Consider the following 27,357-nt stretch of genomic DNA (forward strand, 5'->3'; position numbering starts at 1 on the left):
AACATTTACTGATGATATCAAGTTTTTCAATATACTAAGATCTTTTCAGTCAGAATGGCCTTTAGGTGTTTGTTTGTTCTTGTCTCACTCTAAAATAAAGTATCAATGGAAAAGCACACAGTGTATGTCTGCAACAGTCAGCAGGGAGCACAATTGCTGCTTGTCTCTGCAGACAGCAGGTTCCTTAGAAATATAAAGGTGATTCACACAGAAAAGAAAAACATAATAGAAACATAGCTAAATACAGCATTGATCTCACAACTTGTGTCCGCTTCAGTGAGTAATGTGAACTATTGGAAATTCCGATTGAAAATGTTCAAATGGCTCCTAATGGTTCCAGCTGGCAGCTAGGTTTAAGAACAGAGTAAAAGATCTATTGGGCTACTGGTTGCTAGTGCTATTACAGAAATAAACACTCACCAATAAATCATTATTATTAAGTTGCTATGACATTTGTAAATCTTGTGCCTGATCTCGCGCCCATTAAAGGCAATAGAAGTTTTGCCCTCCATTTCAACAAGAACATGATCAGGCCCAAGTTTTGAGCCTAACTCTTCATATGCTTATTAGGGAATGTAGCGCTGAACATAGGTATGAGGAATGTACTTTAACCACTTTAACCATTACATAAATAATGCATATATTAAATATTATGTTTCAGTGTTTTTATTTAAACGGGCAGTTTTGCCAGTATCGGGCCCCTTATGAGAGAGGTTTCTAACATTTAATAAGATGTGAGTAGATAAACACCCAACACATAATAGGCAACATTTTAAAAATACCGCTGCATTCTTGTTAGTTTGAGTTTTTTCTGCTTTCACTGGTTATGGAGAGGAAGTTGAAGCATGTTTTATGTTACACCTGGTCTAAATATTTTGAATTTTCAGTTTATATGGTAACCAACATTTTTCAAGTGAATGTTCGTGATTTTCACATCCAGTTCTATTTTACAGACTTAAACAATGTATATATTATAAAGGTCACATTCCAAATAACTATACCTGATATCAGTTTAATTTTTGGCATATTTATGTATACTGTGAACTTTCCTCATATCTTGGTTGTGCTTTTTTCAGTCTTGCCTATTTGACAGAATTAAAGAAATGTAATGTATCAAAGCCAGAATTAGAGGTTTACAGCCTACATTAAAAAAAAAAAAGTCTCTGCCTCAACTGGAGCGCGAATCCTGTTTTAACAATCTTATCTGATCTAAATATAATAACTTTAAAATCAGGAATTCTATTTAAAATGACCCACATAATTTAAAATTGGATCATTCATAAATCTAAAAATGCCTCCTTTGTGTCTTTAAGTAGAGAGTGTTTAATTATAATTCAATTTAAATGAAACCTCTGCCATTTGCAGAGACTCACAATTAACACTCACTTGAACGCTGTATTTAGTGTAGAACATCATAAGCAAAAAATCATGGAATCACATGCATCTTCTTAATATTACTCCTCTTCTGTATTAAAACAAAACACATTTATACAGAACAAATTGCATCGGGGACTCTTAAGTAACTGCAGCTTGTGAACATACTGCCAATCACAAATAATGCAGAAGTAGTGATAATTTTGGCTTCAAGCTAACAAGTCTTGTTGTTTTGGAAGGTTCTGTAACTGTATGGCTAAACTAGGAGACACATTGGGGAGGCATTCGAGGAACATGATGGCTAAGAGGCACATGGGAATTCCCTTCTCTTCTATTATCTTCCTTCACTTTTGTTTCAAATATATAAATTAAATCAAACATTCAAAAATGAGTATCAAAAGACCAGCATCATGGAACTTGATTAAAAAGAGGAATCTCGGGGGGAAGGAGGGTGTTAACGTGCTTTATGCACCAGGTTTTTACCTTTTTAGACATCATTCAAAACAATCCCCAATTTCACATGCATAGGATTCTCCTTCTTTATATATATGAAAAAACACTATTTTACTCTCAAATCTGAAAATCTCTCCTTTTCATACTCCCATTTCATTGATTAACACTGACAGCTAAAAGGAGGACACAGAGAATGCTAAAGTAAAATCCAGGGACAGTGAAGAATTAGGGAATCACTTTTGTTCTACAGGAGATTTAAACTGGGTTACTGAATCTAGTTTCCCCTTCACCACCCACCCCTGCCTATTACTAATTACACTGTTTAGCAAAAAGGTCTGTAATACAATCAAGCATACATAAAGAGGTAAAATCCCTGCTGTGTAATGTATATTCATTTTTTCTGACAGTTGGATCTTACTTAGTTCAGGGGTCCTATTCTGTTCCTATTTAAGTCAAAACTCTTATGGATTTAAATCGAAACAGGACTGGTACTTAAAATGTCTTCATTTGTAACCAGAACTATTTAATTAATTTCCTTGACCCTGAACTTGTCTATTTAAAGTAAGACACATCTTTAAACATAATTAATGGTAGCACAGTATTAAGATAGTACCATATGAATAGTATTAGCAAATATCTAATATTCACCTCATTTTTATGGTCAGTCTTATATATATGTACAGTATTACCAAATATCTAATAAAAATGTGGTGAATCTATTCTCACAGTCTCCTTATTGACATCAAGGGAGATGCACAGAGAATAGAATCTGGCTCATCGACTACAACTAGTGAAGTTTAAAATGTATAAACTGCAAAGCAGGACAGACCCACTGGCCTAAGAGTAGTGCTTCTTGTTGCTATGCAGAAGACTTGGGCTCAGTTTCTGCTCCTAGCCTGTGTCTCCTTGGGCTGTGTAGAACTTGGAAGGTCTTCCCTAAGAATACAGAATTGTTCATGATGCTCAACTGTGAGGCTGCCCAAATGATTGAAGAACATCACTAGCTGGTTCTGAAATTGTTTCTTCTAGTACAATTCATCTGGAGAGATGGTTGTCCTGATGAGTCTTTGAAAGAAGTAGAGTTAAGATTGTAAACCTAATGAAGGATAATCTTCATGGATTTGATGTTGAGATCGAATTTTGAAACAGGAGAAGAACTGTGGAAAATTAATGTCTTTATATCTCTGTTACACAATGGGAAAAAAATCTTCAGCAATTTGTAAAAGTATTTTGTGTAGGAATCAGCACTACTAATCACTGGTGCCAACATTAAGCCTTCATGAAAGTTTGCATCAGTTCTGCATCTCTACAGCACCGAGCACAATGGGGTCCTGACTCCTGACCATAACTAAGGCTCCTAGGTGCTTTGGTAATACAAATAATAGTAAATAATGTCTAAAATATGCCAATTTCTATGCCAGCCATCTATTTGTAACTCCTATCATTTGCAGAGTTCAGAGAACTTCATTTGTATGCATGCGTACGTTTGGACAAGATATCAAATATCCATCATGCAAGTCTTGAACTATAAATTCTGCATGTGACACAAGGGAAAAGGCCATATAACCATATCGCTATGGGCCCACTTTTGCCACCCTTACTCATGCTGAGTAACACCTTACACCATGAGTAATCCCATTGTCTTTAATGGGACTTGTCATAGAGTAAGGTCCAGCTCCTCAAAGGTATTGGCAACTAGGCACCTAAATACCACTGGGGATCTGGGCTCAAGCTATTATTCAACAGGGTAATGGCAACAGAACTGGGGCCTATGGTGACAGATGCTGGCTTATAAGAAACCTTCCAGGTCACTACATCATTTACATGGGCTGTTCCTATGTAAGGGACTTAAAACTCTGAGGGTCTCCTGACAGATTTTTTCCCACTGGATCATTCCCTGAAACATACAGAGTTTGTACCACTTACGAATCATCTGGAGGTTTGAAATCCTTATCCCCCAATATTGGTGGATTCCTGGATTTGTGGGTGCTCGCTGCTGGCTCATTTTAGTCATGTCCAATGTTCCCTCTAATTTTTGACAGGCTGTGTGCGCAAAAAATTTCTTCTGTGCAAATTGTTGTGCTTCTGTGCAAATTTTTGTGCACGCGGTGTTTCGCTGTGTGCTCGGGGTTTAGGATCTGTGTGCGCGCACACATGCGTACAGCTTAGAGGGAACAGTGGTCATGTCCAGCTCCTGGACCAGTGCTACTAGGGCCACTCAAGCTGGCTGCTTCCCTTAGAATACCCCTTTGGAAAGGAATGTATGGTGGGGGAGCTTCACAACAAGAAGGGAGACAAGAGGGTAACTTTTCAGAGGGTCAGAATTAATATACCTACAAAATGTGAGAGATTAGGGGAGAGAGACATCCTTAGCCATAAACTCATACCCCTGTGAAGCACACATGGAGGGGCTTCTGTATGGGAAGCGGAATGATGTCCTCGAAATAGTACTTCTATTTCCAAGGCTCTTCAGGTTTCTCACTTAGTCCCTAGTTAGAGATACTCTGTTTTAAGGGAAATATATTGCACTGGGGAAAAGAAAGTGGGCCAGGTATCCTCTCCTGTGCTGAATATTAACACAGCTGAGTCCATACAGAGCAAGGTTAGAGGAGGGAAGGGAAAGAGGTGGCAACCTCTCTGTTCCCCGCCCCCTGCCCAATCCTGGACTGCCTGGGGCCAAAATGACTCTGGACGTATATTAAAGCAACCTAGAGACCACTGCACCAGGTAAGGATTCAAAAGGGCCCATAGGATCCAGTGTGCCTGTGGAGGAGTTAGCTATGTACAGCAGGGAAGTGGGTGATGTAGCATTATATACATGAAAGAATATGATCTATTTGACCTTAATTAAAAAATAAATATATACATGTGCATATATTCTATTACACAGCAGTATTTTCCTAAATCGTTTAAGTATGAGATTTTTGCATTCAATTTAGGAGAATTAGTCAATATGGGCAATATGGGACCTGTACATTGATTAGAACCTCAGAGTTACGAACACCAGAGTTCCAAACTGACCAGTCAACCACACACCTCATTTGGAGCCGGAAGTACGCAATCAGGCAGCCTCAGAGATTTGAAGAAAAAAAAAAAAAAAAAAGCAAGTACAGTACAGGGGCTTAGCCATGGGTGGGCATGGGTGAGTCATGGCCCACCCACTTAGCAACCAGGCCCACCCAAATCAAGGCCTGAGCTCCCTGAATCCAAAGGCTGGGACTCTCGACCCCAGATCAGTGTCCATCAGCCCGGCCACATTCCCCTCCTGCCAGCACCGTGCACTGCTGCCCCAGTCTTCAACCCCAGCACGTGCCTCCTGGAGGTGGGTCTGGGTGGGGCTAGTGCCAAGGCAAGAGACTGGGGCAGCAACGAACAGTGCCGGCAAGAGGGGACCGTGGCCGGGCTGACGGATACCGAGCTGGGGTTGGGAGTGGTGGGTGGAGCTCGAGCCCCAGCGGGGCCCCCCTTCCACCCCTTGGTTGCACGGTGCAGCCTGTGTGCCCTGTATGCCTGCTGAGTGGTAAGGGTGAGGCCGACCGCCACATCACTCCCTCCCCAGGGCACAGGATCCCTCCTTCGCCGCCTCCCCTTCCTGCCCCCACTCCTCAGGACCCCCCATCCCTCCTGCCCCCTCCCATCATTGCCTGCCCACCTGAAAGCTGGAGCCTACCAAGTTTTCCTGTCCTATCTACGCCACTGGTACAGTACAATAAAGGGAAAGTTTTTAAAAAAAATTTCAAGGTAAGGAAGCTGTTTCCGTGCTTGTTTAATTTAAATTAAGATGGGTAAAAACGGCATTTTCTTCTGCATAGTAAAGTTTCAAAGCTGCATTAAATCAATGTTCAACTGTAAACTTTTGAAAGAACAACCATAACGTTTTGTTTAGAGTTACAAACATTTCCTGAGGTGTCCATAACTCTGAGGTTTTGCTGTAACGGTAAAGGAACATAACATAAGAATGGTCATACTAGGTCAGACCAAAGGTCCATCTAGCCCAGTATCCTGTCTTCTACAGTGGCCAATGCCAGGTGCCCCAGAGGGAATGAACAGAACGGGTACTTGTCAAGTGAGCCATCCCCTGTTGCCCATTCCCAACTTCTGTTAAACAGAGGCTAGGGACACCATCCCTGCCCATCCTGGCTAATAGCCACTGATGGACCTATCCTCCATGAACTTATCTAGTTCTTTTTTGAACCCTCTTATAGACTTGGCTTTTACAACATCCTCTGGCAAGGAGTTCCACAGGTTGACTTGCGTTGTATGAAAAAAACCTTCATTTTGTTTGTTTTAAACCTGTTTCCTATTAATTTAATTTGGTGACCCCTAGTTCTTGTGTTATGACCAGGAGTAAATAACATTTCCTTATTTACTTTCTCCACACCAGTCATGATTTTATAGACCTCTATCATATCACCCCCTTAGTCGTCTCTTTTCCAAGCTGAAAAGTCCCAGTTGTATTAATCTTTCCTCATATGGCAGCCGTTCCATACCCCTAATCATTTTGTTCCCTTTTCTGAACCTTTTCTAAGTCCAATATATCTTTTTTGAGATGGGGCGACCACATCTGCACACAGTATTCAAGGAAAGCAAGATTATAGCATGTACCTCTGTTTGTAACCTCATTTAAAATATAAAAGCATCAAAACTCCCACTAAAAGCTAAAACAGATCTTCACATTTTAAAATCTGGATGAGCAAAATACCAGGGCAGAATCCATATCTTATGAGTAATAGGGAGCAAACTTTGGTATATACACATTTAACTCAGACTTGAAATGACAGCCTTGAAGATAATAAGGAGGCCTTATCCTGCCTTCCTTATATAACCGAAACATTGACTTCAAGGACTGTAGTTCACCCGCTCCTCCTCCCCCTCCCATTTCATAATTAGAGATCATAATGAACAAAGGAAGAGATTGTAGAGCTGCCATCTTCACTTTGAGCACTAACTCAAGTGAGTAGTGCCATTGACTACAATGGGACTACTTGCATAAACTCTTCCTGGATTAAGTAAGGTTACCTCAATCTAATCCAAAACTAGCTGATAAGAGCCAGGGGTGCCCTCAATTCCTAGAAATTTCACAGTCAGAGTTTTCTTTTTAAATTAAAACTCCTACAGTTAATGAAGGGCTATGTGAAAAGCCATTATTCACATTAGTGAGCAGATGCTCACATGAGTTATCCCATTGAAGTTAATAGAAATACACCTGCGAGTAAATACAAACAGGTATACGTAAGGTGCATATGATCTAGCCCTATAAAAAAGCAAAATAAGGCCCCAGTCCTACAAATGCTAATGCATATCCTTGATTTTATCAAGTAGTCTAATTGAAGTCAATGGGACTATTAATGATAGGAAAGTTAAATATATACATAAGTGTTACAAGGATCAGGACCTAATACAGAGGTGAGCAAACTACAGCCCGCGGGCCACATCCAGCCCGCGGGACTGTCCTGCCCGACCCCTGAGCTTCTGGCCCAGGAGGCTAGCCCCCGGCCCCTCCCCTGCTGTTCCCCCTCCACCACAGCCTCAGCTCACTGCGCCGCTGGCGCAATGTTCTGGGCTGTGAGCTCTTGCCGGCAACACAGATGCAGAGCTGTGGCCTGACCCGGTGCTCTGTGCTGCGCGGTGGCGTGGCTGGCTCCAGCCAGGTGGTGCGGCTGCCTGTCCTGGTGCTCTGGGCAATGTGGCTGTAGCAGGCAGTGTGGTAAGGGGGCATGGAGCAGGTGGGGTTAGATAGAGGGGAGGAGAGTGCGGGGTGGTGGTCAGTTGGCGGGGGTGTGGAGGCATTCAGAAGGTGGGGAACAGGGGGGTTGAATGGGGACGGGGTCCTGGGGGGACAGTCAGGAAGGAGGTGGGGGGTTGGATGGGACGGCAGGGGGCAGTTAAGGGCAGGGTTTCTGGGGGCGGTCAGGGAGAAGGGGTGGTTGGATGGGGCAGGGGTCCTGGGTGGGCAGTCAGGAATGAGAGGAGGGGTTGGCTGGGGCAGCGGGGGGCATTCAGAGGCGGGGGGGTTTGGGGGTGGTCAGGGACGGGGGTGTGGATGGGGCAGGGGGGCCATCAGGGGATAGGGAACAGGGCAGGTTGGATGGGAAAGGAGTCCATCAGAGGGTGAGAAGTCGGGGGGCATTGGATAGGGGGCGGGGGCCAGGCTGTGCCTCCCCTAACCGGCCCTGCACACAATTTTGGAAACCCGATGTGGCTCTCTGGCCAAAATGTTTGCCTGCCCCGACCTAATATGTCCTGGCTTCAGAATATAGACTTTCTTCACATCACAAGATCAGAGTTATATGTATTTTCATAGCTATGTCCAAACAGTTATGGGGATATGAACTATGGCCAAATCACTTGGGCTTTGGCTTGATTTTATTTTTCACTGTTACATTAAATGTATTGCGTTCATTCTGTTAGAAACACTGACATGTTTTTGTGAGGGAAAACACCAAGATTTTTTTTTAAATAATAGAATTTATTTAAAAATTACTCATAGCATTTATGCAAAGCAATTTCATTTCCTTTGGAGAGAGAGAATACAGGAAAAATGGTGTGGGGGAGGCTATAGCTTGGAGCCCTTAGCATATAAACAACACATGAGGGTAATGAAGGACTTCTTCAGAGCTCCTTTTATGTACAAAATGAGTCCCAACCTTTTCCAGAGCATTGATTGCTTTGCTTTGGCTTTGGGTGACACCTTGGATCTGATTTTCAGCAGTACTGAGCACTCGCCATTCCCATTGCCTTCCTTTGGAGTTGCAGATGCTCAGCACTTCTGAGAATCAAGCTCCAGGTGGTGACTCCAGCAATAAGACTTTGAAAATTGGGTTGTTTTCTGAAAATTGGAGCACAACTCTCCTAGTTACCCAAAAGGCCCTGTGCAAATATTTATGCAGTGGAGAGAGGGGCACGCCTGCACCCTATTAATGAACTCTTCTGGGCTCAGCCAGCACTAACCAGATACAATTTCCGGGCTTGCTCTGCCTGGAGAGAGGAAGCTTAAAAAAGGGAAAGCCTGTCCTAGGAAGGGGCAGCAACTAGCGGGAGACAGCTGTGCCTTGGACAGCTGGTTACAGGATTAGATCATCAAAGAGGGAGATAGTGGACCTTGCCGCTCCTGAGACTGCTTGAAGCCAGTACAGAATGGGTGTTACAAATAGAGGTGTCTAAGAATTGACTTTCACCCTGACCAGGACACTAAAAAGCCTATAGACCAGCTGGGTCCCAAAGGGGTGACCAAGAGACCGAGCACTTTATTTTCCTTTCTTTCTTTCCTTGATCCTCCCTCTCCTCTAGGAGGGGGAAAGAAGCTGGTTTATTTGGAGAGACTCTGGTATACCTAGAGCTGGAGAAGCCCTCTGTGAGCCTGGTGGGGACTCAGAGAGCTCCTACCCATCACAAGTGGTGAAGAATGTGGGTAGCGTATACCTGACACAAGTGTGAAAGAAAAGAAAAAGAGGCAAATAAAAAAGCCACAGAGAGAGATGGAGTTCAGTAGTTCTGAGCACAATGGAACCTGGGTAGAGGTGTAAATGGTGAGCTGAGATGCAGCATCAGCAAGTGGCTGTTACATAGCACCAAGTCCAAATGATGCAACAGCTGCTGAGGGAGCTGATGAGCCAGGAGCAGGAGTTCTACCAGGAAATGATACAAAAGATAGTGCCACCCTATGCTCCCCAGGACTCCCAGCAGGACAAGCTTCCTCTGAAGTGCGTCCTTCACCAAAACTTGGGAAGCTAACAAAGATGGGACTGGACAATGAGCCTAAGTTTTTTTTTAATTACCTTTGAGAGGGTAGCACTAGCACTGTGGTGGTCCCATGGGCTTGGATTTGGGGCTCCATACTTGATGGATCTGGAACAGATTGCCTCCTGTAACTTGGACTTGGAGCAGGCTAGGGACTACAAACAAGTAAAGTCCACCATTTTGTACTGCTTGGACATTTCTGAGGAAACCCTCCACCAATGTTTCAGATCCAAAATCTATCTCACAGGAACCAGACCCTGGTTAGTAGGGCACCATTTGAAGAAACACTGCTGGAAGTGGATCCACATGAAAGAACGGTCTGGCCCAGGTGGCCAAGTTGATTGTGGCTGAACGATTTAGAAGGATCTTACCACAAAAGGCAGACAGTGAATATTACTGCACTGCCTGGGGACCTTGTCAGATGCATTGTGATTAATCTAGAGCTTTCTAGAGGCTGAAGGGTCACTAGATTCAGGTTTCCCCAGGGCCTCAATGCCATGCAGGTCAGATCTGAAAAGATGAGTGACTTCAAACTGGCAACACATATTCTGAGGTGTCCACCTCTGTGGTTGTCCTCCAGGAGAATGAGACTAGGTGCTAGATTGTGATAAATGCAGGTGGGATAAGTGGGGCTGTCAGGCTTGGAAACGACACTGCCAGTGGGACAACCAGGAAATGCAAGCAACCGAATTAGGACATGCAGAACTGGGTCCGGACACTATTTAAGAGTCAAGTTCATCCCCAGGTAGGAAAGTTGCCATCAATGCCATCCTAGTGATTTGCTACTTCTGATGGTAGACTGGACATATGAAGAAAGAATGTTCTTTTAGGGACTGCAAGTACACAGAGGGCTGGACTGCAGAAACTCATGCCTGGAAAAGGGCTCCCCACGAATCAAGCTGGCCAGTGAGGGGCCAAAAGAAGAGAGTTCAAGGACCCTTTTGTCCTGGCTGTAGTCAGAGGGGACCAAACCTCCTTAATAGGAGACAAGGATGCTCCTAAAAGGTCAATTCACCTACAGTGCATAAATGGTTATATGAAAACATATCCCAGGCAACATTTGCCATTGACCATGGAGACACATACCAAGTGATAACTGTAACTCTAGCTGAGAAATTGGCCTACTCCATAATCATAGGCCAGGACTGGCCATTTGTTTTTTTTGACAAGACAGTAACAAACAGGCCCGCCCAGTGAATGGGGTCCCCGTCCATTGTTGCGGAATGAACCCCAAAGCCTAGTTTTGGAAGACCCTGAGGCGAGAACATTATGAGCAACATGGTCATCCTCCCCCACAGGGAAGGAAGAGAGAATCAACCTGGACCTGGAAGCTCTCCTGCAGGGTGGGAGTCTTGTGCAGAGACAGAGGAGCAACCCTTCACGGAGTAGTGTGTATGACAAATGGGCCTCTGTAAATGGGAAAGTAATGGAGCCTTGGCAAGTCAAGCAGTATCCACGCTTCATGCTTGCAGAAGGGAACCTCTGCTGAATTGAAAGAAATCCACAAACCAGGGCCATAAAGACAACCGCTGGTGCAGTGCAAATATCGCCGGACAGTGTTGCAGCTCTCACACGACAACGCATGGACTGGACACCTGGGAAGAGAAGACCCTGTCATGGGTACTAGCCTGATTCTATTGACTGAGCATGGGGAATGGGGTTACACATCATCGGGCCCCTGGAAAGGACCACATCTGGGTACCAGTATATATTAGTAATTGTCAATTATGCAACCATGTACCTGGAGATCCTTCCACATCTTTCAGCAAAAACCACAGCAATAGCACCAGAGCTCCTGAAGGTCTTCTCATGTGTGGAATTTCCCAAAGAAATACTAGTGGATCAAGAGATTTACTTCATCTCCAGGTGATGCACAAAATATTCACACTTCTGAAGGTCAAAGTCCCTGAAAACTTTGGCATACGCCCCACAGCCAGCCAGACTAGTGGAGCAATTTAATAAAACTGGAGGGAATTTTTTTTTTTAATTACAACCACCAGCACTGGGATCAGCTACTCCTTCTGCTCCTGTTTGCCATAGGGGATGTCCTTCAGGCCTCTATGGGGTTATCTTCTTTTCAGTTACTTTACGGCTGCCAAACATGGGGAATTTTGGACTTGCTGCAAAAAGCCTGGGAGGAACAAGATGTAGGTGTTTTAAGTGTGACCGAGCATATCTTTCAACTAGGGGAATGACTCAGGGACATAGGGGTGTTCACAAGAGAAAACTTAATAAAGGCCTAACTCGAGAGCAAAATTATAATCATGGGGCAATGACTATGGACCTTTTACCTGGGTGAGCATGTCCTTTTACTGAATTCCTTGGCTGAGTCAAGTTAATGGCTCGGTGGCAGAGTCCATATGAAGTTGCTAGGAAAGTAGGGCTGGTGGACAATGACATAAGAGGCTAGGCAGAAGGAAAGAAACCAAAATTTACCATTGAATCTTAAACCTTGGCAGACATGAGAAGCCCTGCTGAGTTCCCTTCCCTACGGTGCTTGAATTAGGACCCAAGTACCCACAGGGACTTACCCCGTACAGAATAAGCAACTCCTCCAATTGACTGAGGACTTTGCTACTATATTTCCCCCCTGCCCACGAAGAACACAGTTAACCCAACACCACAAAGCAATCCCCTTGGCCAACAAGTAGGGAAAACCCTTCGCCCCTACCAGGGAGGATGTGGGACACAGTCCAAGAAGAAATCTGAGCAATGATGGAGATGTGGGGGGGGGTAAGTAAGAATTCCAGAAGTGAATGGAGGAGCCCATAGTTATGCTTCCCAAACCAGACTGTTTGGTTTTGCATTGATTTCAGGAAAGATAATGCCATTTTGAAATTCAGTGCCTATTCAATGCCAAGTTTAGATGAGTTACTAGAGCAGCTGGGACCGGCAAAGTACCTGATCCTACAAAGGGTTATTGATATGACAAAGGGTTACAGGAAAATCCCTTTACTCCCATCCTTATAAGAGAACTGTTTTCACAACCCCGCTCAGCATTTCCAATGTGAGACCATGCCATTTGGACTCCATGGTGCTGCAGCAACTCCCAAGCAGCTTATGAATAAGATCCTCAATATGCTGCTGCATACATAGAAAGCATTGTTTACAGCCCTACTTCAGGAGACCACCTGCAGCACTTAAGAGCACTTCAAGATGCAGACCTCCCAGCCACAGCCTGTGAAATGTAGACTAGCCATGAAAGAGGTAGCCTGTTTAGGATATTGTGTAGGGGCAACCTACTGAAACCAGTAACTGATAGAGTACAAGCCCTAGCAGCATGCGTGATTCCCCAGAAGAAAAGGTAAGTGAGGCAGTTTCTAGGCCTGACAGGGTATTACTGGAAGTTTATCCCAGGTTTTCCCTCAGTCACGCCACCTCCACCCCCATTCCCGGCACACACACACCTTTACAGACCTCATAAATGGTATTAACTCAAAGAAAATCTGATGGGATGGGCAAAAAGAAAAGGAGTACTTGTGGCACTTTAGAGACTAACAAATTTATTAGAGCATAAGCTTTCGTGAGCTACAGCTCACTTCATCAGATGCATTTGGTGGAAAAAAACCAAAGTTTTTTCCACCAAATGCATCCGATGAAGTGAGCTGTAGCTCACGAAAGCTTATGCTCTAATAAATTTGTTAGTCTCTAAGGTGCCACAAGTACTCCTTTTCTTTTTGCGAATACAGACTAACACGGCTGCTACTCTGAAACCTGTCATTATGATGGGATGGGAACTGCAAAGAAGTTTTTAATGACCTGAAAGCAGGACGGCTGGGCACCTATGCTCTTCAGCCCCAACTTTTTCTGGGAATTCATACTACACAAAGACTTCTCAGACTTTGTTCTTGGCACTTGGCTCTCACAGGACTTTCAGGGGCAAGAACATCTGATTCTACACCTGAGCAGGAGCTATTCCTTAGAGAAAAGGCCTACTTCATTATTGAAAAGGAGGTACTAATGGTTAGGTAGGCTGTGGATTCTCTCTGGTGTCACCTGCTGGGAAGTCCCTTCTCCCTGATCAAAGATCAGGCTCCTCTACTCTGGTTTCAAACCCTGAAAGACTCAAACCCATGAATTTTGCAGTGGTACCTCATGCTACAGCCCTATAGCTTCAGGGTGCAACCCCAGGCAGGAAAGGACCAAGCTAACACTGTTTTTGCCCCTTTCCCAGGAAATCTGAGAGCCAGGTGATTCCACCCCATACCCTCATCCTATTAAGGAGGAAGCTAACGAGCTCTCCTGGGCCTACCCAGCACTAACCAGATACAACTGCAGGGCTTGCTCTGCCTGTAGGGAGAAAGCTTTTAAAAAAAAAGGGAAAGTCTGGCCCAAGAAGGGATGGTAATAAGGGGAAGACTGCTGTGCCTCAAACAGCTGGTTACAAGATTAGACCAGCGAAGAGCGAGACTCCCTGGGACAGGGACAGAACTGGGGAGGTATCTAAGGAGAGACTCTAACCCCGATCAGGACACTAAAAAGCTGGGTCCCAAATGGGTGACTGAGTGGCTGCCCAAAAGACTGAGCACTTCTTTTCTTTCTTTCTTTACTTGATCCTCCCTGTCCTCAGGGAGGGAGAAAGTACCTGGTTTGTTTGAAGACACTCAGGTATAGCCTGACTGGGGGAAAGAAACCCAAACGGTGCTCTCATTGAGATGTAGATCCTCCCCCAGACAAGTGGTCTCCAAAAGTATTGTATGTCCACTGTTCATATCCTCTTCTCTGCTCACCCCTCATCTTCACTTTTGTTTGCAGTGGCCAGTATAGAGACTAAATCCTTTATACTGGTTATGTGCTGGTCCTCTCTGCCAAATGCAGCTTGCAGTAAGCAGACACAATTCTCAGTGGACCCGTTATAGCCACATTATACTTGGCACAAGAACTGAGATGTTGGATGTGGAAAAGATGGTTTTGAATCTACCTGGAACCTCCAGGTATTCAGGGGCTGACTGCTGGCCTGCTGGTCCCCAGTGTAAGTTAGAGCAGCCCTGAAACTGCTCTATATAGACTCCGCTGCTGAAACAATAACTTAGGGTAAGGTCCAAATGAACCATATTAGCAGCTAGGATTAGCTGGGACACTCCTGCACGTCACCTTTGCTCTCTCCTTTCTGGCCATTCCCCACACCCATGTGCTAGAGGTGATTGCACTAAACTGGCTCTATTCTACCAAGGAAATCCTCTTGTGCTGCAATATTCCCTAGTGACATTATTCACCTTCTTTACAGCCATACATTTCCCACTGTTGGAATGGTATAACAAAGCTGTATGGTAATGGGCCCAATGACATCAATGAGAATTTCACCTGCTCCTATCAGTGTTGAATTGTAACTCACCAGAATACAAAAGCAGTACACACACTTACACCCATTTTCTGTTCAGTTTACATTGTTTCTGTCCCTACTCTTAGGCCCTCAAAAACAGGAGTGCAGGAGGGCGCCTGGACATCTGATACATTGGGGTTTATGTTTTGTATGGTTGATTTACATTTAGTCTCAATAAATTAGTTTAGATGGGACCAAAACTACACTGGTATCAAGAGTTTCACTGGTGTAACTTTTCTTAAGAAAACAACAAAAAACCCAAACAGGGACTCATTAAAATAGGAAGACTTTTGCTAATCCAACTCTGTTAATAATAATGATTTTGCATCATATATCTAGATGCTGAATATGACTCGCATTAAATTTAGGCTATAATGTTTCAGAATTTGTTGGTGTGTGTGCTTTTGGGTTTTTTTGCCATTTCAGTATCATGTTTTAATGTGCATGGCAATGATCTCTATGCAGCTTCTATTCACGACATCATAATCCTTTACCATGAGAATTCTCAATGACAGCACATAGAGGATTTATTTAAATCTGCAACAGGAACTGAAAATATAACTAGCATAACAACCTCTGTAATGTAAAAATAAGTCAAAAGAACAAGAAGACTGGCCACTTGAAAAAATATGAATTACAGTGTAAAATAAATATCACCACCAAAGGGATTAGTGTATGTAAACAGACACTCCATGAGGCAATGCATTTGTGTGATTTTCACATTTGTGTGGGATAAGGTACTAGACCAAAACATTGACACAATTTAACCACCAGAAAAGTGCAATAAATCATGTATACTTGCAGCAGGCCTTATAGTCTGATTATGGACAATTTGTTTCATAAGAGTAAAATAAGGCTATAGGCCCCGGCCAGGGCATTAACTGGATATTATTGACACTGGCCTTGCATCACTGACAGGGAGTCAGAAAACTGGTTTTGAATATCGGTAGATCTATATAAACCGTTTTATAATTTAAAATATTGACACTGGTTAAGCATGTTATGTTTCAAACATAGCAGTAGACTATTTACAAAGTTCTATGCTGTGCCAGAGCAAGCAACCCAACACTGGAATCCCGGCTTTAAAAGAGTGGGTTTTACTGCGCAGCTAATAGACAGTGTGTGGTAGTGGAGGAATGTGTCACAGTAATGCAGAGAGCTGTAATGATGTCAACTTGTTATTTACTTTCCAAAGCTGAATGACTGAGCAAGGCGAAAGGAGAATCAATCAACCACGGTGTGACTTTACAGGCGGAAAAAACACAGCACTCTCACCAGTAAGAGACTGGGGGAAGGGAAGCACATGTAACCAGGGCAATGTTGCATCATTTACTTGCATTGGTTTTTGTATTGCTCCCTTCTTTTCTCGATTGAATGTAATATCTCAGTATCATGCTGTACAAATCCAGAGAAAAATAAGAAGGGCATGTTCAAGGCAAAAGAACAACAACATTTTTTGGGGTGTTGAATTTCAACTGATATATAATAAAATCCATTCTGCTGATTCACAATTATGGAGACTGTGTAAGTCCATATTTAATGTGCTCTAATAATGTTATAGAAACAGTTTTACATCACTCATGTTTTATCGTAAGATATATAAGAATTTATTTTTGCTTATGTACTCTTTTGATTGCTGAACTCCCGGCTATTTTAAAATTTGAAAAACACCCATTGTCTTTTGATCAGATTGTTATGTTTCAAATTACTGAGAATTAGGCTCTTGCTGTCTGGCATATTATAGAGAAAAACATTAAAAAAAGAGAGGAATAGTTAGAAAAATAGAAGATGGTTCTGGAGTATTTTTCCAATTGGGTTAACACAGTAATGGTTTGGTGTTCAATAACTATACATTATTACCAGATCTACTTCCTGGGAGGGTTGTGGGAATGTAAATTAGATTTATTTTAAATTGTCTTTTTCAGAACTGATTTTTGTGAATATTTTCAGATTTGAAATCCGAAGACACGTCCAGCAGTCTGAAACTTGCAAAATAATAATAGTGTACACTAATACATAATTTAATACAATTAATGTAAACTAGGTATCCCCAGACCTTCATGGGAATATAATATATACTCCTATCTATGTCCACACTATCCCAGACAAACTGTGTGTGTGTGTGTGCGGGGGGAGGGGGCGCGAGAGGAGTGTTCATGCATCTTTGACATTTTTTATTGCTGAGTCCACAGGGTTAATATTTCGTTTTTCTAGTAGATGGGGGAGGGTTGATTAAAAAACAAATCCCTGGGATTCAAAATAATGACAAAAATAAGCCTTAAGTGATTAAACAAGTTACCTTAGGTACTTGGAAGAAAAAAGAAAGCATTTTTTTGGGTAGGCGTGCTTTTGTTGTTTGAAGTTTTCTGGGGGAGTGTGGGGAGTGGACTGATTTTGGAGGAAGGGAGAAGTATTGAGAGAGGGTTTGTGTGTGTGTGGCTATCTTCCCCTAGTTCAGGTCAATGTGGCTGGTTGGTTCCACCCCCCCACTCCAGGTCACTGACTATCTCTGTGTGTCTTTCTCTCAGTCCTCCTCCTGCTTGTCTCTGGAAGCCTTAGACACACACTCACACCAAACACATTAACTCTGCTAATGAAGTAGTGAGCAGCAGCACCTCCTGACCGCCATTCCGCACCAAAAACTTTCCATTTTCCTCTTCCCACTCTCTGGGACTTCCTTTTGATTTTGCTGTGTGGAGGAGGAGGAGGAGGAGGGTGTGTGTGTGTGTGTGTGTGTGTGTGTGTGGTGGGATTTACAGTCTCCTTTAACGCTTGCTGGGACCTAGGAAAAGAAGAGTTACACCATGTACTGCAAGTGAAAAAGTCTCTGTGTGTGTGTTTCTTGCAGAAGTTGAGGCTTTTCTCTGCTGCTTCCAGAAGTGAAAGCTGTGCCTTTAATACACGTTGAGTGAGGTGAGTTTGGAGGACTGATTATTCATCATTTGGACCTTTTTGTGTGCGTCTGTGACATGCAGTTTAGTGATTAAAACGGCTTGCCTTTGCCATATTTTTCAGTGCATGGAATCAATTTCCTCGTGTTCCTCTCTTCTTATTATTTGTTTCTTTTGTATCTGATTCTGCTGGATTTATGACAGTTTCTTTTAGGATTTCCCACATTTTGCTGTGTGTGTTTCTCTCAAGTGTGTCACGATTGTGTGTGTTTTACCCTAAAGTCCCTGGAAAAGGCTAAAAACTCTTGCATCGTTGGAAGGTTTATTATGAATGTTAATTCTGCTGGAGTTTCTAAACCTTGGTTAAGGCAGAGAGTGATAACACAATGTGGTGGCTTTAGAAGTGTTCCTCTGAATGAGCGAAAGGAGACTTGTTTGTTTGGAGGTTTGTTTTTTGATTTGTGCAGGGGAAGGGTTAGTGAGTTTGGAGGGGAGTTTTTGAAATGATAACAGCCTTAAGATACTCACATTTCCCCTTAGTATTTCACTAACAAAATAAAAGGTATTCACACTGTAGGGAGTGTAGAGTTTGCACAACCCAGGGTGGGGGAAGGGAATCCCATTCATCTAGTGTTTGAATCAGCAAACACAGGAGTTGATCACTCTCTGGTAAATCGAAGTTTAGCTCCAAGGAGGTAAACAAGTTAATTTTTGTTTATGATTTGTACTACTGTTATTAACTGAAAAGCAATCCTTCAACAAAGTGATGGACAAGTGCTGGCGTTATGGGAAAAATATTCAGTGTGACTTGTATTACAGGCAGAGTACTACTGCAGTGTTTGCAAGAAAATAAAATTGCAGACCTGTTGCATATATATTGAGGCAAAAAAAAATACGTGCTTGATCATTTATCATTAACACATTAGGACAACAGAACACTTCTACTAAGTTAGTGTGCCTAGCATAGATACTTAGCAGCACAGGATAATGGGCACGTTCCTCCCAACTATAATCCTTTTATGATTCTGTTCCCTATTTTGTGTTGCTGTTTTAATCTCAGCAGTTTATTTTGTTTTAAACGGGTGTGAGGTCAAGTAGTATTGCAGTATGTCATGCTAATGACCCTTGGCCTATTTAATTACATGTTCTTCAATTCTCAAATAGGCATATTGCATACACAACCACACCCTAAAAGTTGGACTTATAGTAGATACAATTTTCTCGCAAAGTCTGGCGTCTTTATGCTGTCTGAAAAGATCTTTCACCTTCCTACATAAGGATTTTGTATTATTGGTATGTTCCCCCCCCCCCTTACATACAATTCATGCTTAAAGTGGGAGGCAGAGGGGAAAGCAATCTATTTTGTAGGCCACGTGAAATGAAAAGAAAATGAGTTAGCATATTACACAAGAAGGCTTGTAATGTCACATCTTTCTTCCTTGACCCGTTTATTAGTGAACCTTTAACTGAGACTGCTCACACAGCATAGACAAGATTAACTGCAGTAAACCTTGCTTACCACATTATAGCACATGGTGGATTTAGGCCTCTTGGTTGGCCTAGAACTATATGGACAAAGTGTTACCAAACCTGGAGACATCTCTCAGTTTTCAAATTAAATAATTCCTTTTTTTGTGATATCAAACAGGATGGAGCAAGAGCACCATTTCAGATTTCTTAATTTTTTTTTTTTTTTTTGGTAAATGACAGTTAATAATTGCAACATCACAAATACTGTCATATTCAGATAGGGAACCCTTCCCATGTAGATCTGGCAGTGGGGGTGGGGTGGACTGAGAAATAGACTCTGACATATTAAAAATGTATTAAACCTTTCTTGGGCTACATGCAGTAATAGTAAAACTGGCAGAGCTACTGTATCTCAGTGTAAGTGTTTCAGAGGGCTAAAGAACAAACAGGCCATTTTTAAGATAAAAAAGTCTTTTTTAGTACTAAAAAGGATAATAATTATACATGCATATAAACATTGGCAGCTGCACAATAGTCCAAGTGCCCTCAGGAGAAGAAATCTCTGACAGTAAGTTGTCTTCTGTATCCATTTCCCCCTCCCCCAAGTAAGTTACTTATATATCCTACATTTATCATAATGATATTGGGACTTCACCTTCTTGCTCTTCCATTGCATGGATCATAAATCCCTCTGAAGCCTTTTATAAGGCTAGGTTTTTTTTATACTTTTAGTTTTGAGGATGGCGGAGAAGAACTTTTCTCTCTCTCGAGCCCTGAGATGTCCTCTCCGCCAGTTTTTCCTGTTTTCCATTCTCTCACTTATTTATAAAGGAGCTTTTCCCCATCTCTGTAGTTACAGGACCAGAACCAGACCTGTCCTTCAAAGGGTTATATATAATATGGCCCGCCTCTTTGGAGGAGCCACGGCTCTTCCATAGATTGGAGCAATTCTCAAAGGCCCACATCCTTGAAGTTGAAAAGCACTGAATGAGACATCCTTTGGAGTTAAATAATATTGTTCCTTAATGGCCAGTTTGGTCAGTATTGAGGTATGCAGGAATACTCAGCAGTATTCTGAGCTCTGGCCATCTGGGGAGCGAGGCACCAGACTGGGAAAATTGACCCAGCAATTCTGTATGGTACTGCTTGGTCCCTGGGTCAGCGCACTTTTAACATTTTCTGTTATTTCCTACTGTTTTCAAATCGGGTGATAGAATTTAAACTCTAGATGATTTTGCATGGATGTATGTATGTTTGTTTGGCCCCAACTGAACACATACTAAGAGTTAGTTTCCACCTTGAAGAGTTTATAATCAAAATAGACAAGACAGACAAAGGATGGATGGGGAAACAGAGAGGGGTGAAGTTACTTACCCAAGGTCATAAAGGTCAGTGGCAGAGTCGGAAGAGAACCCAGCTGGAGCTCTTGACTCTCTGTGTAGTGCTCTATCTGTTGTAACCCATTATCTCTACATCTCTTTGTGGGTGTGATGTTAAACTGTGGCGCTCTGTGGTGGTTTTATGATAAATAAGTCCATTCAGTCTGGGGAAGGAGTAGATTTCCCTGCATCTCTGCTGTGCATTTTGCCTGCCTTGAGTTTTCATTATTTTTTATTATTTTAATTTGTAGTACTATTCTAATACTGGCAGGTTATACTCCAGCCAATCTTGTAAAATCACAAAGAATTTTTAACTCTCATGAGCAGGCTCAGTTTTTTGGTTTTTTTTTTTTCATTACTTCCATCTTGCCTCATGATGAAAATTATTTTGTAAACTGTTTTTCAGGTGCTAAATTAAACTCCCCCCTTCTTCCCCCCACCTCTTGACTATTTTTAGTTAGAAGGAAATAGCTGACCTCTTTGCAGCAAGAACACAGAGCCCTTGGGTACCATTTATAGGTTTTTACCACATGGCCTACTTGGACAAGTTGGTTGAAATTAAACAAAAACACTGGAGCTACAGCCTGCCTAGGAAGAACAGCCTCTTCTGAATATACATAATTTTAACTTGAGTAAATCTGAGAGAAATATCTGAAGGTGAAAATGTGGCTTTGGGGCATTCTTCTCCCCTTCGGTAGATGAGTCAGCATTGTAGGGTATTTGTGGCAATCTGAAAGTTAATATTGTGGGATTTCATTTAAAATTGATTTATGTAATTTATATACAGTGTTAAGAATGCTAGGAGTCCCACTTGCACTGTACCTATGCGGAAGTAAAGAAGGATATCTGTTTTCATAGGAACGGATAATATTTCCCTTCACCTTCTCTCATATCAAACAGAACGTACCCTAACAGAGATTTCAAAGTTGTACCTATTAAAACATGGTAGTTACACAGCTGTGTGAAACCTGATTTTTCAAGCTGTTTGTCTTGGCTCTTATAGTTTCAGGTCTACACTTATATGTAGGCTTGGAAGGATTAGATTTTTGTTGGTAAATGTAGATTTCACTGTACACACACAGAGATGAAAAAATATTTCCACAGATGATGGTAGAAATTTACAGATAAGTTGTTTTTACTTTTCCTGAGAACTTATTAGAGTTTATACTTAACTTCGTATATTTTGACATCATAATGTTGCCAATTCGTGTTTAATGGCTATGAAACCTCATCTTTTTGAATCTCAATGCCTACTGTCATTAAATAATTATTGTCTGACTCCCCGGTGATTTGTGATAACTGTGAAAATTTAAATTGATAAACATCTAAAAATATTTAAAATAAACATTGATACTATCCATATACAAAATTATTAGGGCTGTCAAGTGATTAAAAAAATTAATCGCGTGATTATTCGCACTGTTAAATGATAATAGAATACCATTTATTGAAATATTTTTGGATGTTTTCTACGTTTTCAAATATATTGATTTACAGAATACAAAGTGTACAGTGCTCACTTTATAGCTATTTTGATTACAAATATTTGCACTGTAAAAAAGGAACAATAGGAATAGTATTTCAATTTACCTAATATATATATAGTGTAGAGCAGGGGTGGGCAAACTCTTTGGCCAGAGGGCCACATCGGGGCTGTGAAATGGTATGGAGGGCTGGGTAGGGAAGGCTGTGCCTCCCCAAACAGCTTGGCCCCTGCCCCCTGACGGCCCCCTCAGAACCTCTGACCCATCCAACTCCCCTGCTCCTTATCCCCTGACTGCCTCCTCCCTGGAACCCCCCGTCCCTAACCACCCCCCTGGGTCCCCACCCCCTATCCAAACCCCACTGCTCCCTGTCTCCTGATCGCCCTCACCCCCCCCGAACCTCCATCCCATCTAACCACCCCCTGTTCCCTGACTGCCCCATGGGACCTCCTGTCCCTTATCCAACCCTCCCTTTCCCCCCGCCCCCTTACCATGCCACTCAGATTGGCAGGACAGGCCCACTGGAAAGCCTGGGAGGTGGGCGGGCACAAGCTGCTCTGACCATGCAGCAGCGTGGCTGCGAGGGAGATGGGGCAGTGGGGGAGGGGCCGGGGCGAGCCTCCCCGGCTGGGAGCTCAGGGGTCAAGCAGGGCGGTCCCACAGGCCATAGTTTGCCCACCTCTGGTGTAGTGCAATCTCCTTATAATGAAAGTTGAACTTACAAATGTAGAATTATGTACAAAAAATAACTGCATTCAAAAATAAAACCATGTAAAACTTTAGAACCTACAAGTCCACTCAGTCCTACTTCAGCCAGTCGCTCAGACAAACAAGTTTGGTTACAGTTTGCAGGAGATAATGCTGCCCATGTCTTGTTTACAGTGTCACCTGAAAGTGAGAACACACATTCGTATGACATTGTTGTAGCTGGCATCGCAAGATATTTATGTGCTAGTTCTGAAAGCATTCTCCACACCTCATTCCGCTCAGATTTTGGAAGGCACTTCAGATTCTTAAACCGTGGGTCTAGTGCTGTATCTATCCTTAGAAATCTCACATTGGTACTTTCTTTGCGTTTTGTCAAATCTGCTGTGAAGGTGTTCTTAAAACGAACATGTGCTGGGTCATCATCTGAGACTGCTATAACATGAAATATATGGCAGAATTCAGGTAAAACAGAACAAGGAGACATACAATTCTCCCCCAAGGAGTTCAGTCACAAATTTAATTGATGTATTATTTTTTTAACGAGCATCATCAGCATGGAAGCCTGTCCTCTGGAATGGTGGCCAAAGCATGAAGGGGCATATGAATGTTTAGCATACCTGGCACGTAAATACCTTGCAACGCTGGCTACAAAAGTGCCATGCGAATGCCTGTTCTCACTTTCAGGTGACACTGCTCACTGCTTCTGATTTACAATATCTCCCATAAATGTAAACCACTTGTTTGCCTTAGTAATTGGCTGAACAAGAAGTAGGACTGAGTGGACTTGTAGGCTTTAAAGCAGGGATCGGCAACCTTTGGCATGCAGCCTGTCAGGGAAATCCGCTGGTGGGCCAGGATGGTTTGTTTACTTGCAGCGTCTGCAGGTTCGGCCCATTGCAGCTCCCACTGGCCACGTTTCGCCGTTCCAGGACAGTGGGGGTTACGGGAAATGGTGTGGGCTGAGGGATGTGCTGGCCACTGCTTGAGTGCAGTTATGTAACAAAAAAAATCTACATATGTAAGTTACACTTTCATGAAAAGAGATTGCACTACAGTACTTCTATGAGGTGAATTGAAAAATACTATTTCTTTTATCGTTATTACAGTGCAAATATTTGTAATAAAAATAATATAAAGTGAGCACTGTACACTTTGTATTCTGTTTTGTAATAGAAATCAATATATTTGAAAATGTAGAAAAAATCCAAAATATTAAAAAAAAAATTTCAATTGGTATTCTATTGTTTAACAGTGTGATTAATCACGATTCATTTTTTTAATCGCAGTTAATTTATTTTAGTTAATCATGTGACTTAACTGCGATTAATCGACAGCCCTAAAAATTATACATATAAAATCTAATTATGCCATGCCTACGTATATGTAAGACAGCCCAGAGATCATTTTGTCCCTCATATTACTTTTCACTCATGTATCTGCTTTGACCTTGGTTTCAGTGATGTTATGGCCTTAATAAATATTGCATTGCATTAGTATTTGGTGATGCCTCTATTTGCTGAAGATAGAGGAATATATGGCTGTGGGTACCTTACTTTCATTGCTCCCCCCCTCCCCCCATTTCCCTTGTTTAGATAAATTATGTTGCCAAAATAACACAGGCTGGGTAAGAGATTTGGTTTTAGGAGCATGATAGACTCAGATTATCTTTATTTTCTGTTGACTTTGCACAGGTCTCAATAGAAGGATGCATCACAATGTCAGTATTGCAAGTAGAGCAGGTTAAGTAATACGGTTAAACAATCAATATGTCTGGTTTGTCCTATTTAAATTGAGACTGGGATGTAAGTATTTAGAATTTCTTAATAATGGCTAAGTAGTGTGCAGTTTTTAGGATATAATGCAATTTTATTTCAAAGAAGTATCGCATTCACGTAATTTAAAGTGTGTGTATCTAGTAAAGTATCCTATAATGGAAGAGGAATAGTTATTCTGAATGCCTTTTGAAGGTGCATTGTATAAATATATATTCACTTGGGTGTTGAAGCTAACTACAGCAATTTATTATCAAAAAGTACAAGATGCACTAGATTTGTTAATTGATAAGACCTATGGCCTGTTTATGAATAGATTAGTAGTACTAATAGTGTACAGTAGTTAGATGTGTACTTGTCAAAATCATTAAGTCTTATCAGGTTATGAGTTTTACTATATTAATGTGTGGTTATTTTTTTCATCTTCCATTGGAGGGTAGAATGATGTGGTTTGTTTGTTTGCTTGTTTTGTTTGTTTTTTAAGCAGCATTCTTTACTAATAGCCAGAGTAGTATTAATCGAAATTAGATTTCATTTTCTGACCTACATTTCATTCTCTGTCTCCTGCTTTTAGTTGTAATGTACCTTGTTTTCACATCCTACAAGGCTTCAAATATATTTTGTAACCTATGATTTTACACACACAAATTTCTTCTGTTGGAAAATATGGTAACATTGAACTTTGAGTTCTGTCTTTTTAGTGAAGCACAACTTCCCACATTGGCAGATATATTAATTCAATGAAGCTGCAAAGTCATTTCAAGCATTTAAATGACATTTAGAAAATACCATTTAAAGTTTTCCTTAAGAAAACAAACAGGAAGAGGGTTGGCTTTTAGTGGGAGATTCTCTTCATCATACTGCAGAATAACACATTTTCTTACGCTCCTTTTTGGAACTCGGCTAACTACACTGGACACTTAACTTTGGCTTCCTTGGCTTCTGCTGTATTTTGCAATGCAGCATTATCAGCTATTCATTAATCCTAAACCAGAGAAGAGGCACTCTGGAGAGTAGTCTGTGTAGTTTAATAGTAAAAGCCAACCATTTACAACTTAATACTTCAAAAATGAATAATCATGAGGTATGATAGCACTGATGAAAGGACACTATCATATTATCAGGTTTCAGAGTAGCAGCCGTGTCAGTCTGTATTTGCAAAAAGAAAAGGAGTCTCTAAGGTGCCACAAGTCCTCCTTTTCTTTTATTATATTATCATGATTAGCACACGTGCAATTTTTATTACATAAGGTTTATGCTTGAAAAAGTGCACTGAGTTTATACAGATTTCAACACATTCCAGTCACCTACAGCAGAATGATTCAAAAAGTCCTGCCAAAAGTACTAACCTTTATAGTGTTCAGTGAAATGTACACACACAGGTTTATTTATTTCGTTTTGTAACATTAAGTAAAAATATGGACTCAGTGGAAGCCAGTATGAATTAAAGGTTTGATTAAAAACAAATTTCAGCAGTTATAAGTTGGTTTACAGGGCACACGACCCCTGCCCACCATCACGATTAACACTCTTGCTGGCAGTCTCAATAGAGGCCAAGATCTGAATAGGTACAGAAGCTAAATTATCCTCTCACCTGGTTGGTTCTCCTTCATAACTACGGATGAAAACTGACCAAGGGTAGGGTAGAGAAGCCTAGCTCAGACGGTGCCTATGCTGTACCCACATTGTAAAGATTACTTTCCAAGGATATCTGTCTGGTACCTTTGACAATAACAAACATCACTTAACCCCTTCTGCCCCTGCCCATGTGCACACATGAAATAGACCAATAAGAAAACCATTTGTTGATTAAACTGCTAGAAACATGGGCCTATTCAATCACACCAAATTCTTTGTGATTTTCACAACTGGTTGACTTTATATGCTTCCAAGTTTTTAAGCTGGTGACTTGTCTTTGACTTTTTCTTCTTCTTTTAGATTAAGGTGTTTTTTTTAAAACCTTCTCTTTTTGTGAATATTTACCAGGCACCACAACAGAGCTGCATTTTTGTATGTGTTCAATTTCTAATGAGATAACAATTAAAAAAAACCAAAAACTGAGTACTTGTGGCACCTTAGAGACTAACAAATTTATTAGTCTCTAAGGTTAGTCTCTAAGGTGCCACAAGTACTCCTTTTCTTTTTGCGAATACAGACTAACACGGCTGCTACTCTGAAACCTGTCCAAAAAAAAAAAGTGTTCCAAATAATCTTTGTGAGACAGTAGTTAGGGCACTCACTTTCACAATTTGATAATTTATAGTGGACTTTAAATGACTTAATCTGTCTCACAGAAGCACTAGGAGGATTAGTTAATGTTTGTAAAGGGTTTTTAAGATTGAAAACAAAAAGTTAATTGTTACTGCCAGTTTATTAAAAACGTAACATTTTATATGCAAACCCACTCTACATCCTCCCCTGCCACGTTGTAAACTATTTTAGAAAGATGTCAAAAATAAATAAAACCATTTCTATCTCCTTTATGGGTTTTTTAATAGCTCCTGTTGCTTTATTTTGTTGAACTCCATCAAGATGACATCTTAATGCTTTCCTTGGCTAAGAGATCGCCTTCCTTCCCTCTGCTAGGACACTGGTGCTAAGCTGCTACTGACGCTCCATCATGACCCAATAGAGGTCGAAGTTTAGCAGGCTTCTTCTCTGCTCCACACTCTTTTTTTTTTTTTTTTTCCTGCCACTTCCCCAAGGTGTGACTGACACCAAATGAAAGCGAACCCAAGATATAAAGTGTGAATTAGTGTTCCA

At 41.7% G+C, this 27,357-nt stretch overlaps 1 protein-coding gene across 9 annotated transcripts in view; it reads left to right on the plus strand.

The window, feature by feature from the left end:
• TBL1X (transducin beta like 1 X-linked) overlaps positions 1-27,357 on the plus strand; it is a 311,634-nt gene that overhangs the window by 35,315 nt on the left and 248,962 nt on the right. For 2 of the 9 annotated variants that reach the window (XM_043500524.1, XM_043500312.1), the window contains exons 2-3: positions 16,086-16,167; positions 17,739-17,803. The exons of 1 other annotated variant lie outside the window; for it this stretch is intronic. The gene's annotated coding sequence lies outside the window, so the exon portion shown is untranslated. Of the gene's footprint in view, positions 1-16,085; positions 16,168-16,217; positions 16,415-16,993; positions 17,228-17,382; positions 17,804-27,357 lie in introns of those variants that run through there. 6 more of the 9 variants (XM_043500382.1, XM_043500353.1, XM_043500477.1 and 3 more) reach the window with 6 other exon arrangements.

The sequence above is a fragment of the Dermochelys coriacea genome, chromosome 1 (assembly GCF_009764565.3).
Source record: "Dermochelys coriacea isolate rDerCor1 chromosome 1, rDerCor1.pri.v4, whole genome shotgun sequence".
Classification (NCBI taxonomy): Eukaryota; Metazoa; Chordata; order Testudines; family Dermochelyidae; genus Dermochelys; species Dermochelys coriacea.